Raw genomic sequence first — 21785 nt, 5'->3', positions numbered from 1 at the left:
AAACAATGCAAAGAAAATGCTACTCACACATCTGTAACATTACTTCCGGCCATACTGAGCTTGTTGGTTTGAAGCTGGTGAAAATTACAGCTGTATAAGGTAGTAAGATTCTGGCAGAAGTATAACACTTAGGTTTTCTACTTACCAACAGTCTGTTTTTTTTTTCCCCGGTAAAATGTCTATTTTACTGATACAACTGGTACACATGAAGAAGTGGCTCATATACCAACATTTCACAAACCTGGCTTTACCTCTCACCACTTTCAGTTCTGCTAGCAAGAAACTGTAAAAGCCATGCCAAACAAATGTAAGCATTTTAATAAGCTGCTACACATCCCAGGTAGCTCAGAAATTAAGAATGCTACAGGAATTAGTGGAAGGGTATTTGTACTGCAAGAGTCTCTTTCTCTCTTGAACTATCGTTATGTGCAGTACTTCCAAAAGCAATAGTATCATTCTTCTAGAACTCTTGCAGCATCCTAACAATCTGAATCTTAAGAAGCATGCCACTGCTAACATGGAAAAACAGCATTAGACAAACAACTTCTAGCTGCACAATCTAAAAAAGCCTCTTGTAGCTGTCAGAATGGAACCTTACTGAAATATCCTGATCTCCACTCTGTCCTCTACTCTAAGGGAGTGGAGATGGGACATAGAGGATGGAGATGATCGAGGAGAGGCTGCCGAATATGCCTGATGTTAAACAGCTGTGGTGGGAACCAAACAAATTAAAGTGGTATTTGACTGCCATGAATTAAGCGACTGCCCACCGTGTAGGACAAAGTTGGAGACAGACCAGTTTGCTTACTCAGTAAATAAGACACATTCAAATTAATTTGTTTGGGAGTGTGAACTGTTCCCTAAGTCACATATGTGGCCCCAGTAGGTACACTTATGCAAAAGAAAGTTGCCGCCCCCACCCCCAGCTCTAAGTTTACTGGAATGAACTCTGACAATTCTAGAGTGTTGTCATGTTCATCATACAAAATACACTGAGCTAACCATTGTGTGGCAGGTAGCTTTATTTATTTAGCATTTGTTTTTGTTTTTTTGTTTCAGTCACAACCCAGGACAGACAGACCAGTCAATACTACTAAACACAAATCAAAAAGTAGAACTATTTACATACAAATTTATATCGGTAGTAACAAAGTGAGAGATATAGCATAGTATTACATTTTTCGTTAGGAACAGATCATTTTGAATTTTCAGGAAGGTGCAGTTCATTACTGACAGACAAAGATAGTTTACAGTTAAGTTCAAAAGAAGGATTTCAATGAAAATAATAAGAGCTGAATTAGTACTAAACCAATGCATGAAATGTAGAATTGTTACTTATTTTACAGGTACTTTACAGCTCACATCTCTGAAACACTTTCAGGCATGCTGTTTAACTGGTCAGAATTCCTGATACCCTTTGTCCACCTTCAACATAGTGCCAAGAGTTGTTTGCGAACACCTAAAGTCTGCAACAGTCTTCCCACTTAATTTGTGGAAAGAAAAATGTACACTGAACTGCTCAAATCATTTTGGAAGAAAAAGTCACCTGAAACAACAGCAAAGGATTATCAGTGGCACACTACTTAGGAGGAAAACTGTCAGGTCCCCTAGCATAGAGGGATAAAATCCCTGACTATGACCAAGGTGACCAGAGTTTGATTAGCAGCTTTGGCATCCCTACCTGGAAACCAGAAAAGTAAATGCCAAAAAGGAGGGGGTCCCAACACTAAACCCCGAGAGACACCACTAGTCACTGTCAATTTCTGATAACACTTGTGACTAGTATTGTATGGGTTTTTTCAGTCTGCACTCCACCTTACCACATGGGATTCTATTTTTGAATCATTTAGTTTCTTACAATGTGGCATGGGGTATGGTGTTGAATGTTTTGGCCAAGTACAGACACAGTCTGTACAATGCATGGCCACTGTGAACGGTCTGTGTGACCCTCTCAAGTTTTTTAAAAAAATTGTAAAGTAAAAGGGGAGGAAACACTTTGAACTGTGCACCCTTGACACAGAAAGCAGCAGCATTAACACATTGCTCAGGTAGCGTAGTAGTTTGTTTTTACATATGTATTATGAAACTGAAACATCTGGTGAGTTACAAGAAGCATGGCACCTGTAAGAGTCAAAAGCAGGTGTATCCTAAATCAGGGACAGACAGCTGAGAGGGATCAGTGCAAGTCCATGAGGGGAAAGCTGGGAAGAACATTACATGGCACCAGGGAGAATATTTAAAATATTACTAGAACTGAACTTAAAAAGTTAATAAAACAAAAGGTCTAGCATCATAATGCACATTACTAACACTACAAAGAATGGAATTCTGTTGCTTGGCATTACTGACTGACTGCAAGGATTCACAATTTATGAGGGCAGGGACAAAAACATAAGGAGAGACATTAGGGAAGTTATATCAACTCGGGGACAAGTAAGGGATATGTTGGGTGTGTGTGCTTGTGTGTGGAAGTATGAATGAGGGGGTGCCTGTACCAATGTGATGCACTGGTTGCCAGTGTTAGCTACCACTGGAAAGTGCAGATTTGCAATTGTGGTAGTTAACAGTGATTCAGGGACATGCAAATTAGTCGATAATGAGGTCCTTACACACTGAGGCTAGCATGGCTCTGAATCCTAAATTCTCACCGTGTGTAAACAGCCCTTTTTTGTTGCAGCTCTTAACGTCAGTGCTAGCGTTCATTCTGAATACTCAGGAATGTCACAGTTTGAATATTCCAACACAGTTATACACATCTTGTTTTCCAAAGACATCCCCCCTTAAATGCTTTAAGTTATAGCATTAAAACTGTAAGATGGAAAACTGCTTGCAAATGACATTATATCTCTGCCCTTCCCATTATAGCCCGAGATAAAATGTCCACTGTCTTACAAAAAAAGACACATTTAAACAAAATCCTGTAAAAGGCAAAATATGCAAGTGTATTCATAGGTTCATCTGTAGTTACTAGGCTTGCAGTCCATGGAATCATTGGGGAGCATAGCCCAGATTCCCAGTTGCCCACAAATACTGCCTGGTGACTTGCTCAAGGTCTCTCACTATGCAAATGAAGGCTGAGGGAATTAAATGCTGTACCACAGGAACTACAGCTCACAGCCTTAACCATCTGCACCAACTGCCAAACGTTGAGTAATATTCTGCGGGCACACCTGTATTATGCCCCTACTCATGACAACAGGCAGACAAACATTTTTCTCCCTATAAGAAAAGTTAATGGGAATGTACGCAGTCTGACTGCAGCAGCAAGGTCACAGTGAATAGTCCAGAAGCACAATACGAAGTGGAACACAATTTGTGACCTTGCTATCCTCTGGAAATTTCAAGTCAAAGTATCTTGCAGTGTGGGTACTGGATACATTTGAAATGTGACCATTTACAGACAGGATACTGGATCACTCTGTAAAGTGACCACTTGCACACAAATGTTCCAGCTCATATTAATCTGAAATGCCTTCTTCCTGCAAGCCAGAACAAAAGCGTTTTACCTTGATGATTCTGCACAGATCAGAGTTGTAACAGTTATGAGCGCACAGTATACAGATTCCATATTCAGTGACAGACAGCTTCTGTTACCATGTTAAGACTGCTCTGATATGAAGTGATTGCACACTGTGTATAAATAAAAAGGTGGGTGAAAACAGTAGAGTTAAGAGTTTTTTTCCACCTATTTTGCAATTACTTTCAGCCACTCAAAGACAGCACACTCCAAAAGAGTAAAATAACAAACTTTTAACTATTCAACATTTGTTGTGCTGTTTTCAAGAACTCCCCTTTCACAGAGCAAAACACACACAAGAAATACTAGGATGGCAGAACTTTAGCCAATACAGATGTAAGAAAACTTCTACCTAAGTAGTCATGCCAAGACAGCTAGAAAATGTTTGATGCACAATTTTTTTTTCCTGAACAGTAAATCTTTCAAAAATCCTGACCAACTCCTATCATATTTAACATCCTTCCTGCCCAACCTAGCCTTATGGTATACACAATTGTTTCACAAATTTCATAAGTATAACAAATGTTACTACAATGCAGAATTTTAGATTTACCTCTGAACTCTTACTGTAACCAAACTACAGTTAGGCTAATGCAAAACAATTAATGCAATTAAAACTCAATGGTCATAAAAAGTCATGGTCATTACTAAAGAAATCTCATCAGCTACTTTTGCTGAATGCTTACTTGTACATGATTTTTTAAAATGATAATAAAATAGCATATGAAAACAAGACTTGTATGATGTCCTATACACTTTTTTTCTTTTTATATAAACATCTGTAAAATTCAACACACCCTGGTCACAATCAATATGTACAAAAGAATGACACTGATTTTCCACGTCAATATCAATATTTTAACATTTCAACATTAACTTACAATCTTATTAGATTTAAATATTAAAATAAATCTAAAGTCTAAAAATCAAAAAAAAATGCATAATGAAAAGTCGAGAGGCACAGCTTTTTAAAGTCCATATACAGTGGATATAAAAGGTGTACACACCCCTGTTAAAATGCCAAGTTTTTGTGATATAAAAAAATGAGACCGCAATAAATCATTTCAAAACTTTTACCACCTTTAATGTGACCTATAACCTGTACAATTCAATTAAAAAACAAATAAATCTGTTAGGGGAAAAATATAAAAAATAAAAAAATGTACAGTAAGCTGATTGCATAAGTGTACACACCCTTAAACTAATACTTTGTTGATGCACCTTTTGCTTTAATTACAGCATTCAGTCTTCTTGGGTACACACCTGCCATCAATTAGAGGATATGATTAACCCCAAATAAAGTTCAGCTGTCCTAGTAGGATTTTCCTGACAATTACTCAGTTGCCTGCTACAGCAAAAGCCATGGTTCGCAGAGAGCTTACAAAGCATCAAAGGGATCTCATTATTTAAAGGTATCAGTAAGAAGAGTACAAAAAATTTCCCCAGTATTGGCTATACCATGGAACTCAGTGAAGAAAGTCATCAAAAAGTGGAGAAAATATGGGACAACACTGATGTTGCAAAGAACTGGACGTCCCTCCAAAATTGATGAAAAGACAAGAAAAGTGGCCAGGGAGGCTGCCAAGAGACTTACAGCAACAATGAAGGAGCTGCAGGAATTCGTCATGTACTACATGTGACAACAATCTCCCGTATTCTCCATATGTCTGGGCTATGGGGGTAGGGTTGCAAGACGGAAGCTTTTTCTTACACAGAAACATCCGAGCCTGGCTAAAATTTGCAAAAGAATACATCAACTCTCCCAAAAGCATGTGGGAAAATGTGTTATGGTCTGATGAGACCAAGGTTGAACTTTTTGGCCACAATTCCAAAAGGTACATTTGGCGCAAAAAAACATTCAACATCACCAAAAGAACACCATCCCCATGGCGAAGCATGGTGGTGGCGGTATCATGCTTTGGGGTTGCTTTTCTTTAGCTAGACCTGGGGCTTTAGTCAAGGTGGAGGGAATTATGAACAGTTGCAAATACCAGTCACTTTTGGCCCAAAACCTTTAGGCTTCTGCTAGAAAGCTGAAGATGAAGAATAATTTTATAATAATTTCACCTTTCAACATAACAACGACCCCAAGCATACATCCAAATCAACAAAAGAATGGCTTCACCAGAAGAAAATTAAAGTTTTGGAATGGCCTAGCCAGAGCCCAGACCTAAATCCAATAGAAAATCTGTGGGGTGAACTGAAGAGGGCTGTGCACAAGAGATGACCTCGCAATCAATCTGACAGATTTGGAGTGTTTTTGCAAGGAAGAGTGGACAAATATTGCCGAGTCAAGATGTACCATGCTGATAGACTCCTAAAAGGTGCTTCAACAAAGTATTAGTTTAAGGGTGTGCACACTTGTGCAACCAGCTTATTGTATGTTTTTTTTAATTTTTATATTTTTCCCCTAACAGATTTGTTTGTCTTTCAATTGAATTGTACAGGTTACAGGTCACATTAAAGGTGGGAAAAGGTTTGAAATGACTTATTGTGGTCTCATTTTTTATGTCACAAAAAACTGGCATTTTAACAGGGGTGTGTAAACTTTTTATATCCACTGCAGCTGTACATTATTGGGGTACTTCATCAGTTTATTACCTTTGTTACCTTTCACACATTCAATACCTGCAAGTACCCAAAAGGACTATCTGGTTCTTACCTTTCAAACAGAAAGCTAGTCAGAAGAGGATAAGCTACATTGTTCATTGGAACAGCAGCCATTTATTACACTTCCTCAAACAACTGGTTCTTTGAGAATCTAACCCCTTCTTTTTCTGGATTCAATTTAATTTAGCATTTCATTTACAAAAATTCACATCTACAATTCTGGATAATTTCCAATTTCTTGTAATTGCTTATAGATTAACTAGGAGGATCATTTTGAGGAAGAGGTATCCCTAGTGTATCTTCAAGCAGAAATTATAATTCCTAAATGGGGGGACTGGTGGAAAAACATCCCCAATCAGTTCCTGAAACTCTTCTTTAAATTCCTATAGCCTGTAACATGAACAGAATACATGCCTCCAGGTACCTTTCAGTAGCATATCATAGCTAGGGAGGGGCAAAGGGCACAAGCTGTTAGGGGGCGATATGGACAGATCACTTTTTAATGCAAACCAGCTTTTAAAAGTTGGTATTGCATTTCCGGTCAAAACTGTAGCAACTGCTTGTTATATCTGTAGCAAACAGTTTGCTACACTTTAAAAGAAAAATTTAATTAAACCCTGGGCAACGTAGCTGTTCCTGTGTGGTATAAAATGTAGCAACTGCTTGTTACATTTGTAGCAAGCAGCTTGCTAGAGTTTAAAAGAAAATGAGATTTTTATTTTACTAAATCTTGAGTCCTGCAGCCCTACATGTGTAGTATAAAGTGCAGCAACTGTCTGCTACAGTTAAAAATTAAAACAATCTTTTTCCGACTGCATTTCAGAAGACCCAGGTACCTGACTGCAGGCATTGCATTCCTCTCAAATGTCCAGATTTTTGTAGAATGTCCAAAGTTTTGCCCCATATTTTCCTTCTGTTCTTCATAAAAGGGAAGACTGAAGTCAGTAAATAATGGCATACATTTGCTTTTCAAACTTCATATCCTTCAGAAAATGTATGCTAACACAGATCCTGTTATTCTAGTAACTTTCTAAGTTTATAAGAGCAATATTTAAAATGCATCCCTATTTTAGGCTTTGTCCAGATTTTCTGAGCTAACAGGTTCAAAGATATGGCATTTCAGGAGCAGCAGCAACCAGACTTGTGCATTAACCCAGAATTTTTAATCTCGTTTTATGCACTGTATTATTTTCTCATCTAATATTGCATTTTATATGTTGTCTTCCATTGAAGAGTTGAGGCAGTAGGGAAGGACAGTGGCATATAACTGGCAACATGATGGAGGGGGGATCTTTTTTTGCTCTTGAAATGAAGAGTTGGACAGGTGGTACCCTTCTTCCTATGACCATACCTCCAGCATTCATCAGTACTTTTAGAGAGCACATGTGCAATCTGGGAGGGAATGTAAAACACTTGTGGAGACATTTCCATGCAAAAAGTCTAAATCTTCTGCTCCAACATATCCCATTGGGGTCACTTAACCTTTTCAGTTTTCCTGTACAGAGCACCTTTTAGCCTTTTTCGTACAAGTGTGTCAGAGGGAACAAACAAATCAAATATCAATTAAATGTGATCTCTCCTGAGAATTGGTTGGAGGATTTTAAACAACCACAGCACAAAATAAGCCCTCTGTATTCAATTTTCGATCCGTTCCTCAAAGGAAATTCTTCCTGGGCTTTGATCCAATCCATATCATGTCTAATCTGAGCCCATTACTTTACAGTCAAGCCTTAACATCTCAAATTCCTAAAAGACTCTTCCCCTTTGGCTTCCCCACCTTGAGATGCCAATAGGAAGGCTAAAAAGCACTCCCAAGGTCTCATATCCTTGTACTTAAGTAGTTTCTTACTACCCTGCCTGGCTGTTTGAAGGCAAACTGCACTACACCTATACCCAGCAGCATCTACCAAAGTCCACTAGGTGTATCCACTCCACTAGACCCACCATGAAGTAAACTGCATCTTTCCACCTATCCTCATGGGTTATTAACTGTAGCTGAAGCAGTGGGGTGAGATCATGTAATGTCTGGGATTCCCAGTCCACCATATTCTTCTAGTAGAATAAGTTATTCTTGGCGTTGCCTTCTCCATAATAAAATTCTAAATCAAGCTCTTCATCTCAGAAATACAACTGGAGTTTCCTTAGCCAATGCTTGAAAGCATAAACATATGGGGACAGCGCAGCTGGTCAGCACCACAGCTTTTTGATCCAGTTCCAAGGGAATTACTTTCCACTTCACACTTTTCACAAATTCATACCCTAAGGTATTTAGAAGAGTTCTATTCTCAAAAGTAGGGTACTGCATTTTTACATGGTGGTGTTGGTGGTGGTAGGGGGTTTTCTACATATTTATATTTGGGTCTTTTTCATGATTATGATTATCTTATAACCTGATAATTGCCCAAAGCTTTCAAGAGTAAAAAATACTTTTGTGAAATCTCTCCTGGGATTTTGAAAAAAAATTACGTAGACTGTCCGTGTATAGGGCTACCTTATGGGACTCTATGTCCAGTGTGATTTCTTTACCAGCAATCCTAATTGCCTCTGTTAATGGTGATATACAAACAACAAATACAACAGACATAGGGCAGCCCTGCTTCATGCCCCTTGTGAGCAGAGAGAGGATAAACCATGCTTTAGTTCTGTTGAAGCCTTGCAGCCTAAGTAACTAGAAAATAATTCTGCAAAACCTATCTCCAACCCAAATACGAGCAGGACCAATCTCAATTCTAGTCAACCATTCAAATGCTTTTTCATCTCTCTTTACTTATCAGAGTAAGCCTTCTGTCAAGTTTTCTTGCGACTTCTAGTAACCAAGTTGCCTGCCCTCCAACAACTCTAGTCAGATCCTGAATGTATTAGAGCAGGTACTGTTCATTTGATCTAAAAACAAAAATAATGGCCCATTTGACTGAAAGTTCATTTGATCTAAACCACAAACGACTGAATCTCATTTGATCGAAAACTACAAGATGAATAAATTACTAGGAACCACCATGAAAAATAATAAAACTGTTTTTATTATAGAACGAGCGCTTTCACGCACACACAGGTGCGCTTCATCAGGTTACAAATTACACAAAGAAAGCTCACTATTTGTATACGAAGGTCAGTGTTAATTAAACAATTAACTAACCAACAATCATACAATTGAGGCAACAACTTATCCTACAGCTTTTTTAAAGACACATTCATAATATTTCTGACGCCCATATTAAAATGTTAAAACATATAGCTTCCATTATGAAACTGCGCTTCAAAACATTGGTCAACCAAATCTAAAAATGTCTAAAAAATATAGCTATAAAATATAGCTATAGAACATATATAACATATAATTCCTGAAACAGCCTAGATTCAGGAATTATTATTTACTCCATTCATCACTTTTAAACTCATGTGAAAGAAATTTCTTACTAAGTCCCGCTGCGGGTTGGAAACAACACCTGCTAAGATCGATCCACATATGCAGATGTAGCACTAAAGGCTACAATATAGTATATTTATCCCTTGCGAGTAAAACAATTAGTCAAGGGTTATATTAACTGGATATAAAATATCTTAATTCATGAATTGGACCATATTAAAGTTAAAGACAATCCACTAATTGGTACGGACATGTTTAAAACTGTCCGATTGATTTGTAATACAATTCAAAATAAATGCATGACAGCGGAACCTTATTCTCTGATGCCAGGCATCTACAAACTAACAATAACAATCATTAGGTATGTAACATATAACAGATCCATCAAAATGCAAAAGATGTCAAAAATACATTCGAACAACACAAAAAACTAGAGAACATTCAGAAAATATGCTCATACATACATACTATGTGTTTGGCTACTTTCATATTGCACATTTCAAACTAATATTAATTGCACTATTCATAAACATCTGTTATCCTAATATTCAAGCTAATGCAGTAAGCAATACAAAGTGCAAATCTTTACGTACTTGAGACTATTATACGGCACAAGTTCATAAAGCCTATGTCGTATTGACATATATTACTGCATTATCATAGTTCTAGGCATATATTGTGCCAAGATACAGATCTAAACCATAACTAGGAATGCAGAAATACAGCCCAAAAACTTTTTTGAGGTACTGCAACTAGTATACTAAAATGAGCTCAAAAAATATGTGTAACAGTCTAAATATATGAAATATATAGTGAAGTAAACAAGAAAGTGAATAATGTGAATATCATATCATAGAGATCCTAAAAGAACAGGACGGATGCTAACCACCGTGTTGAGCCCAGGTGGTATATGGGCTTTCAGTCTCAATATCCATCTTAACTCAAACATCTCAATGGTACCTATATGATCACCTTCTCTCCTATTTGGGTTTACAACCTGCAAAACCTGAAAGCTAAAGCTATGCTGGGATCTATCATAGCAATGCATAGCTAGAGCATTGGTAAGGTTATTCTTCTTAATATCGTAGACATGGTTATAAATACGATCCTTAAGTCTACGTGATGTCATCCCTACATAATATCCATTACACTGATTACAGGTAGCAAGGTAGATGACATTCTGTGTGTTACATGTAGCATAGAAGGTGGGCTTAAAAACCATGTTAATACCTGAGATGTTGAGACACTGGGTCTTATTAATGTATCTACAAGATGAACATCCACCACATGCATAAGTATCTGTCTTAATACCAGCTCTTATATCAACAGGGACTATGTCTAACTTCTCTTTACAGAGTAGCCTCTTAACATTTAAGCAGTTACTAAATCTAAATGCAGGTTTCTTCCCAACCAATTGTGAGAGAAAAGTATCTGAGAGCAAAATTTTCCAATTTCCTCTGATGATCCTAATTAATTGCTCTATATCACTAGTATATTTAATATCATATGCAATACTCTTACTATTCTCTCCTCCATGGGGGTTATAGCCTAACTTTGTTGTATGTGTTGATACCCCAAGAAGAGTATCAGTTACATTATTAACTAGCTCAGCCGGATAACCTCTATCTATAAAGTACTGCTTTTGATGCTTAATTTGTTTCATGGCATCCAACTCATTACTACATATTTTGAGTATTCTATTCATCTGACCTTTTACAATATTGCGAAACACATGACGTGGATGTAAACTGTCATAGTGAAGGATACTATTCCTCCAACATAACTTCCTGTACAAGGTAGTAGTTAAATTGTTATTATTTTCTTTAATAATATTAATATCCAGGAAATTAGCACTTGTTAACGAACATTCATATGTAAAGCTGAAAAATGAAGTAGTTGAGTTCATATAACAAATGAACTCCTTCAACATATCCATACCTCCATTCCAAAGCATCAGGACGTCATCTACAAAGCGTCTATAAAGGATGACGTTAATGAACCTAGGGTCATCGAAGATATACTCTTTCTCCCATCTATAGACCACCAAATTAGCATAAGCATTGGCACAGGGAGTGCCCATTGCTACTCCCCATGTCTGTGCATATACATTGTGGTCAAATAAAAAGATGTTATTGTTCAGGATCAAGTCCAACAGACAACAGATGTTCATTATTTCATTGTTGTCTATGGTGCCAAGCTCAACTAAATGAGATCTTACTGCATCAAGGCCATAGTCATTAGGGATGCTAGTGAACAAACTCTTAATGTCTAGAGTGACTAATAAAGTATCTGCATCGATGCTATTTCTAACCAGATCTTGTTTAAGGTCATCCAGGAGCTCATAGGAATTCTTTAAAATGGTAGGAATTTCTTTCACCATCACACCAAGTTTAGATTGCACATATAAAGAGGCATTCTCCGTAACCCAGTGTTCACCTGACACTATGGGACGTAATGGAGGGGGGTTTTCATTTTTGTGCAACTTAGGTAATCCCTTGATCAAGGGAATCAGGGGGGAGTCTATCATTAGAAAATCATAGAGTGTCTTATCTATAGATCTAGTCATATGTAAGTCATAGATGGTATCATGTACATACTTAATGATGGATACTACTTTAGATCTATCTATAACTTTGTATGCCTTATCATTATTAAGCATGTTAAGCATTAGTTGTTTGTAAAAGCAAGTATCTAGTGCAACGATTCCCCCTCCCTTGTCAGCAGGTTTAAAAACCAAGCTCACATCATGACAAAGATTATCCAGAGCACATCTTTGTCCATAGTTCAGGTTTACAAAAATGCCTTTGTGTTTCTCCTGTTCATAATATAAATAGAACTCACGTTCACATGTTCGCATAAAACATTCAACAGGCTGTGGTGTTGGAGGTGTAAAACAGCTTTTTCTTTTACAAAGTGTAGCTTTATAGTCATACTCAACATTATCAGATAAATTGTCTTTAAACATTACCTTCAGTGACAATTTTCTTACAAAAAGGCATAGACCTAGGAGAGTATCAGACAATGTGCTCTGTTTAGAAGGAATATACGATAAGCCTTTGTTTAAAATACATTGTTCATCTACTGAAAAGGTCCTTGATGTCAGATTGAAAAATAAACAGTTCAATTCTTCACTTTCCTTCTCCGTTCTGGCGTTTCTCCTGACATCTTTCTTTTTCCTCTTCCCCGACTTACTGAGCGCGTGCGTACTGCGCCCTTGTAAGGAAGGGGGAAGTTTAAAGGCACGGGTGCCGCAAATGCGTTATTTGAGCTATTGGCCTTAGGCTTAGCACCCAAATTATCATTGTTATACAGACCCTGTTGATTGCAAGGTAAAGAGATGTTAGATATGCCGGACTCTCGAACAATGGTGTCACCTGTTTGACTTTCAACTACCGACTGAACAGTCAAAGGTTCAGCAGAAACATCAAACTCATTGTTCACTATCTGCGAAACTTCAGGTGCATGAACAGTCTGAGGCCCCTCTCTCTGATTGGTTCTTGGCCAGACAAAGATGCGACCCAGTTGGAAATCCTGGTAGTCGCGTTTCAATTTCTTAAGTTTGATTTGTTCTAATTTGTTGCTATAAAGAGCTAACTGTTTATCCATATTATGTATCTTAGAAACACAAAACTCTGTCTGGTAGTTCATGGTAAGGAATTTATGCTGCTCCTCTACCTTAACTAAGAGCTCCGTCTCAATGGGTGCAAAATAGTCCAGTAACAAATGAATATACTTGTTGCCGAACTCGATGTTAAGTTGCTGCCACTTCCGTAGTAGCTCCGGGTGGCTATCCCCGTAGCTCGGCATGCATAGAACCCGCATGCCACGGGGGATAACCTTGAAATGAAGACAGGCTTGTAGATGTCTTTTCTGCCAGACAAGCCTATGCAAGCGATATAAATCATTTTCCAAATTTCTCAGCCGGCCAAAAAAGTCATGTAAATTCTCATTGCTGTTCGAAATATTAGTAGAAACATCACATTTGACATCCAAATGCAAAAGCGGATTGTCTTTCTGGTAAAACAAACAATTCCAACTATCGGTTCCAGAAGTACCTGTTGGATTGTAGTCCAATTCAATGTTCGGTATATCCATCATGTAATGATCGGCTAAGCACAAAAAAATGAAAACCAATAGCAGGAAACAAACGCCGATCATTCAAAGATTCCTCGCACCACGTACAAGAAGCTGAAGATGAATAAATTGCTAGGAACCACCATGAAAAATAATAAAACTGTTTTTATTATAGAACGAGCGCTTTCACGCACACACAGGTGCGCTTCATCAGGTTACAAATTACACGAAGAAAGCTCACTATTTATATACGAAGGTCAGTGTTAATTAAACAATTAACTAACCAACAATCATACAATTGAGGCAACAACTTATCCTACAGCTTTTTTAAAGACACATTCATAATATTTCTGACGCCCATATTAAAATGTTAAAACATATAGCTTCCATTATGAAACTGCGCTTCAAAACATTGGTCAACCAAATCTAAAAATGTCTAAAAAATATAGCTATAAAATATAGCTATAGAACATATATAACATATAATTCCTGAAACAGCCTAGATTCAGGAATTATTATTTACTCCATTCATCACTTTTAAACTCATGTGAAAGAAATTTCTTACTAAGTCCCGCCATGGGTTGGAAACAACACCTGCTAAGATCGATCCACATATGCAGATGTAGCACTAAAGGCTACAATATAGTATATTTATCCCTATGAGTAAAACAATTAGTCAAGGGTTATATTAACTGGATATAAAATATCTTAATTCATGAATTGGACCATATTAAAGTTAAAGACAATCCACTAATTGGTACGGACATGTTTAAAACTGTCCGATTGATTTGTAATACAATTCAAAATAAATGCATGACAGCGGAACCTTATTCTCTGATGCCAGGCATCTACAAACTAACAATAACAATCATTAGGTATGTAACATATAACAGATCCATCAAAATGCAAAAGATGTCAAAAATACATTCGAACAACACAAAAAACTAGAGAACATTCAGAAAATATGCTCATACATACATACTATGTGTTTGGCTACTTTCATATTGCACATTTCAAACTAATATTAATTGCACTATTCATAAACATCTGTTATCCTAATATCCTAATTGATCGAAAACTACATTAGAATGCAGAAACTGACAGTTTGGTTTTGGAGTATAGAAATTATAATGCAAACTAGTATTAATCAATATTAGTTCCTGTTTAGTTGTACCTCCATGTCTAGACATTTGTGTACATGTATCAGCAGTAACTCAGTGTGTCAGGAGTGTTATATTTGTATGACTGTGGACTTAGTATATTTTAGATGGGGGCAAAGCTCCCCACATGGTAGGTGCAGGGGGCTTGCCACCAGCAAAAGGTTTTTGGAGGTATATTTAACACATGACATTTTCAGTGAAATGACTTTTGATGTTTTCTATTTTTGATGAAATGTGCCACTGCTTTATTTTTATTTATTTATTTATTTATTTTACAGCAAATGAACCATAATCATTAGAACTGGGATATTTTTTGGATGCCTACTTACTAAGAAGATCAAAAAGATTTTATAGTCATGGTTCTTGACTGAGATGGGTCTGTAGAAGGCAGACCGTTCTTTTCTCTCTCTTTACAGATCATAACCATTACTGCTCATTTCCATGAGGGGGAATCTTCCCTGTGATCAATACAGAGTTGTATAACATATAAAAGGCTCCACAGCATCCTCTCCTAGCCATTTCCCCAGGTCAACAGGTAGTATGCCATCTGATCATGGCATTTCCTAAAGAAATTGCCTGCTTAAGAGAGATTGTAACTCATCTTTAGTGACTTGTGCCATAGGACTGTATGACTGTGCCTCCTGCAAAGTAGGGAGATTTATTCTCTCTATGTAAGCTACCACTATCTACCTCAATAACATCTCGAGAGACTGCAGAATATACCTTGCAATACTATGGAGTAAATACTTCAATTATTTATTGGGGATTATTGACTTTCCTGTCTTTGACAGTGGAAAAAATCATGCCTGCAAGTAAATCTGCCCTCCCCTGCAAGAATGTCATCACTAACAATTTACGACAGTGGGGAAGTCCCCAAAGAAACAATTTCTACATACCCCTCCCCTCACAAACTCAAACTTCTTGTCAAGTATTTCTGTCATCTATTTCTTCAAACCTGGATATAAATGGTCATCTCCTGGGTATCCCCTATTCCTTTTGATATTTAGTCTTTCAGTTCCTATAGTCTCTACTTTTTTCCCTTCCAATTCTGAGTAGAAAAGCTTTAAACTATTCTGGCTACACATCCCATATGTCGGTCCCAACTTTAAACTATTTGAGTGAATCCCCATTCTGTGCTTCTATATTTCCTCTATCAGTTTAAGCATACATGACTGTTGAAAGCTGACTGGCTTCAAACGATAAAGAGAAAATCTTCTGTGCCTATCCATGAGGCAATCTAGCAAAAAGTATATATGGCATACCAGAGGGGAATGATGTGAAAGTAATGCATGCAGTGTGTCCACTTTTCTTATTAAACATCTACCCTCGGATGTTATGTACTCTCTCTCCAGCCTGACTGCAATGCCTGTTCTTCCAACATATATGTATATCAGGGCTGTACACACCAAGCCATTCTTGATCATCTACCAACCCAAGACCTTTTCAGTAGGAAACAATTATCTAACCAGCAGTAAGGTCCTAAGTCTAGGCCCTTTAGTAACATCCATCTGATCAGTTATGATACTCCAGTCTCTCATGTATATCAGTATTCCTTCTGCAAAAAACAGCATCCATCAACATTTCCTGTATTTCCTTCTTTGAGAATCCTAAAAGCAAATAGAGACACAACTGTAAATTTTTCCCATCCAAATTCATCACTATGGCCAAACTATCATCCCGATGGAATTGCTAGTGTATCTACGGGGTCGACATTATTTCAGTGAACACTTAAAATAGTGAACGCTGTTTAGTTGACCCAATAAAGTCGAAATCCCAGGGAAGAAAATCACTGATCCGTTAAAAAAAAAAAATCCAAACACAAAGTGGGGGCCCTGCACACTTCCCCCTACTTAAATATACCAACTCCGGGACCGCACTACAGTGGAGGAAATGGCAAAGTCCCGAACATGGCCCAGTGATTTTTTTCCCTGGGGAAAAAAAAATCGCTGTTCCGTGTGTTTGGGATTTAGGGATTTCAACTTTATTGGGTCGATTAAACAGTGTTCACTGTTTTAAGCTTTTGCTGAAATAATATAGATTCTATCTAAGACCTCAGGCCAGGTAAACTTACTTATAAGAATGGCAGTGTGCCTCCTAGTTCCGTCCACTGAGAAGTGCGCTATTACTTTCCATCTGACCTTCCCTAACATATAGTATTCCACCAGTCGCGCTCTGACATTTAGTACTCCACTAGTCGCATACATTTCTTTTATATCAGGATGAAGGGGGGCTGTACTAAGTTCAGGCATTGAAACATTTTCCCCTGTTAAATCAAGGAGCCCATAAACATTCCAGGAAACTGCTGTGAGTTTGCTATTCATTTATGTTTAAGACAGATAATTCCCACCAACCAATCTAATAGAGTAGCTCCCCTTAACACCCACAGCATCAGAATATTCTAACAGTTTGTGGCCTCATGGCAAAACGGAGAGCTCAAAAAGAAACTAGGAAAGTATTTAACAAGAAATTAAATATTTACATTAGAGAAAGCAACTAAAGCTTTCAGCTTCTAGGCAAATCTGCCTGTACTATTATAAAAATACAAAATAGTGGCCGACCATTCATAACATAAAAGATGCTGCTTTCCTCTCACTCTCTCTCTGCCAGTCTATCCACAGATGCTAGGACCATCCATCTGAAGTGCAATAACCCAGAATTTTTAAACTCATGTTTTATGCACTGTAGTTTTTTCTCATCTAAAACTGCATTAGAGGTGCAATTTACTTTACACCCTCTTCCAGTGACTTAAATTATTTACAGTTTAAAGGAAGTGACTATATTTAGCAAGTCAAGTTGGCACCCTAGTGGCAGAGCCTTCCCTACAATCAATTCAGGAATGCAGTGAAGCACTTGTTATTCATTGAAACCTCCAGGTTTCAAAAATCAGCTCCACTACCCCCCAGCCAAGTCTTATGAATGCACCATACAGCATTTTGCTTAGGGGAAACAGCATATCACATGGCACTCAATTACTGATACCACCCAACCACTCAAGAGCTTTCCCCAAGTTCAATGTTAGCGGCTGGAGTACCAACTTCAAATGTTCACATGAAGCAGTCATAAAAGGGAAGTGAAGATCAAAAAATAAACTGTTTGGAATTAACAGTAGTTTACCCCAAAAAGCATATTAAACTATAAAGAATGAGGATAAGTTTTTAAACTTAACTAAATACCAAGTATTTTTTTAATAATCCCATTCTATTTGCTGAAGGTAGCAGCTGTGCATGGGACACCTCTCCTATGTCTTCATCTCTTGACCATCATTTCTGGAAGTCGTTCTTGGTTGTAAGCTCTCCTCATCAGCCAGTCTGACATTTTTTTTTCCAGGAACTGGGCTGCCTCTTGTAGAGGCTGAAAAGTTGTGTTGCTTCCTAGCAGCAATAGTTGTAAATAAGCTGAATACAGTGATTTAAATTTAATCCACTGTTGTCTGCATAGCTTAACCACTGGCAGAAACTTTGCCAGACTTTGTGAGGTCATGGCTGAGTAGCAGTTGTCCAGAAAAAAACTATTATCTCCTACCAAAGAAACTTTCCCCAGCTTCCAAATATTAGAAAAGAGGGCCTCATTCGGTGCAAAGGTCTCCAATTTGATCACTGCATGTCTTGGCTTACCACAAAATCGGTTTGCTAGTCTGCCAATGATGCAGTGTGCCCATTTCACTTTACTGACTCAAGCAGAATGCCTGACCAGTTTGCCAAAAGTTCTCTCACAGACAATACAGTTTCTTCCTTTTGCTTTCTCCAGAATTCCTATTATTTGGAGGTTTTCCTCTGAAATCTCTTCAAAATCTATATATTTTTTCTGTTGGTTCAAGTTTTGATTCCAGGTCAGCCAGCTTATATTTTGGGGTTGTATTTTCTTTTTTCAGCTCCATAACGTCATCAGAATGTTCCGATATTACTTTCTCAAATTGCACTTTTTGTTTGGACAAAGTACCTATAAAAGCATTTAGTTTCGTATTTACTTTTTGAACTTCTAAGAAAGCAGTATGCAGAGTGTTTTCCTCCTGTGGCGCTGACACTTCATTGCCAGAATTCACAGTTTCCATTGCCATGTGCAGTTGTTCCGCAGCTGAATATGAAGTCAACAGAGAAGTTGGAGGCTTACTCATGTGCTTTTCCTTTCCTGATTGAGGAGGAATAGCCACTTCCCTTTCCCAGAATACCTTTTTTATACCCATGGAAGGCTCTAATTTAATAGTAATTTCATTTATTTTGGCTGAGAGCACAGACCTTGCTTTCAGTAGCAAGTCCGCCAAATAGTAAGTTCCTGATGTGGAATATACTGTTAAGAGAAAAGATTTATATTGGCATCCAGGCTTCCATTCACCAAGTCTCCTCTTCTGTAACCACTATACCATATAACAGTATTTAAAATAATATTCTCATGTCCTGACATACACAAAACAGCAAAACAAAGATGATATCAACAATGCAACTTGACAAGTAAATCACACTAAGCTACCTTTATTAATAGTACACTTCCAACATATTAAGCAACCATTAAGTCCTGCTGCTTGAGACTGTGTCACTAATTAACAGAGATGGGATAAAACTAAAAGACAAGCAAGTGCTTTTATCAGTTATATCAGACGTAATTTCCTGTCAGCTGCCATCAGCTAGGAGATTATACAAGAAAGTAAAGTACAGCTGCACAAGTCCTACGTATCTGTAACAGAAGATGTTAGAAAGTTTCACACTACCTCAGTGGCATATGGGTTCTGTGCCTTCACACAAACCCAGACTTGCAGCTTTCCAGAGCTCAGACTCCCCTCCTCTGACTCAATGTGACAGAGAATTGGCTAAGTCCTTCCATAAGGTGAAGCCTAGGACCAGAAGCAAGAATTGTCTGAAGCCAACAAATTCACAACCATAAAACAATAAAACAAATAACCAAAGCCACAGGGCTGGCCTTAGCCGAAATGGTGCCCTAGGTGAAGTAGTACTCTGGCGCCCCTTAAGCCCCACCCACACCATAGTCGTGAAACACCCCTATTTGAGCCACACCCACAGGGTCACTCTCCAAGAAAGCCACTCCAGTCATTTCCTTAAATTATTTAAATGCATAGGAAGAATAACTACATTACAAGGTATCCTTAGCTGCAACTACTTCTGCATAGTATTTTCTACTTTAAATACCAGAGCTCAATCATGGTCAAATAGGACCCTAGGCAGGGTAATAGAATGCCCCCCCAGAGCAGCCCCTCCCCTGCAGCAACCCCCTCCCCCCAGCAGCAGCCCCCTCCTCAGCCATTCCAGTGTTCCATTATTTGGTTACTTCTCACAAGTTACCATGTATACTGTTCTTTTATTTGCTTCTACAGTGATTACAGATATTAAAATAAAATAGTACAAACACAGGTAGCCATTTGCTAAACAATACAGTCTCGCAATGAAAACAGACTTAGCATAAGCAGTAAACTTCTCTGCCCTTGAAACTCACATTCATTGAAATGGAAAAACTCATTCATTGAAACGGCATGAAAAGTCACAATCATAGAAAATACATCTGGCCATTGAAGAATTAAGTTTACCTTTGGGCAAACTCCTTGCACACATTTTTAGGGCCATACATACATGTATTTGCTCTTTGATTCACCTTCCTGATTGCATTGAATTATATTCCTTGTATAATGTAGCACCACTTGTTAGAAAGTGTTTTAAATTTGTAGTTTTAAACATTCTTTTAATAACCAGTGAAACAAAATGTATGAACCAATAACTAGCCTTTTCAGAAAATTTCAACCATAAAAGAACACTCAAGACTTCTGTCATTACAGTCCACCAATATTACTCCATACACACAATCTCTGCAGAAGTAAAATCATCTAAATTCCACGTTAAAGAAATCTGTAACTAATGAAGAGGTTGCTACGGGCAAAACTTCATATATTAATGTTTTATCTACAAATTCAGTGCCTCCTGCCCTTGAAGAATTAATTGCCTATATTACATTAAAAAATTGGTAAGTTGGTAATATCGCAATAGAAAATGACTAACAAACCAGCAAGTTCATAGTCACTAGGCATCTCATACAAAGGACATACTCAGGAGTGTAGAACCCCTATCCCCCTTATAATGTACCAAGTAATCAACAATCATATGGGCACTGCAATACCAGCACTCCATCTACATGGTGTGGGAGTAGAATCCACAGCCTTCTGCACCAAAGGCAATTATGCTACTAACATGCTTTCAGATTTTAAAACACAGTGTGCCATTTGATAAACAAAAATGGCTAGTTGCACATAGAAACATATACACTTGTTAGAGCGTGTTTTAAATTTGTAGTTTTGAACATTTTTCCAGTAAGCAATGAAACAAAATGCATGAACCAGTAATGACAAAACTACCCCTTTCAGAATATTTTAACCATAAACGGCTTCTCAACCATCTGTCATTACAACTCACCACTATCAGTCAATAAGGACAATATCTGCAGAAGTAAAATTCATCTGAATAATTCTACATTAAAGAGATGTGTAACAAGAGGCTGTTACTGGCAAACAGTTTTACATTTCAGTATTTTATCTACAAATTCAGTGCCTGCTGCCCCTGAAGAATTAATTGCCTACATTACATTAAAGAACAAAATGGTAAGCTGGTGATATTGCAAAAGAGGATGAATGAGAAACCAACAAGTTCATAGTTACTAGGTATCCTAAACAAAGGAGGGCACACTATGGAATGCAGGACCCTTATCCCCCTTAAAATGCACCAAATAATCAGCAACTAGGGCACTACATACCATGCTTCCATACCTGTCAACCTCTTGGCACAAGAAATCTGAACAAAGGCTAAAATTATGGTGGGACAAAGGCCCCCAAACAAGGGCAGATTATAAATATTGCTCTTATAGACCTACAAAGTTGCTACAATAACAGCATTTGTCTTAGCGTGCATTTTCTGAAGGAAATAAGGGTGAAACTCAAATGTATGACATTTAGTTATTTAAATCCTCGGTGATTTGTCAGAACACCACAAATATTATGAGGAATAGGCCAACAATATGAGGCAAAAATCTGGACAGTTGAGAGGTATGCATACCTGTCAAC

The 21785-nt window shown here is 37.7% G+C and overlaps 1 protein-coding gene across 1 annotated transcript in view; it reads right to left on the bottom strand.

The window, feature by feature from the left end:
- SLC50A1 (solute carrier family 50 member 1) overlaps positions 1 to 21785 on the bottom strand; it is a 716724-nt gene that overhangs the window by 5448 nt on the left and 689491 nt on the right. The gene's annotated exons all lie outside the window — the stretch shown is intronic.

The sequence above is a fragment of the Protopterus annectens genome, chromosome 8.part0 (assembly GCF_019279795.1).
Source record: "Protopterus annectens isolate FY-2018-M chromosome 8.part0, PAN1.0, whole genome shotgun sequence".
NCBI classification, from domain to species: domain Eukaryota; kingdom Metazoa; phylum Chordata; order Ceratodontiformes; family Protopteridae; genus Protopterus; species Protopterus annectens.
The sequence above is the reverse complement of the archived record's forward strand: the minus strand, read 5'-3'. Positions and strand labels throughout refer to the sequence as shown.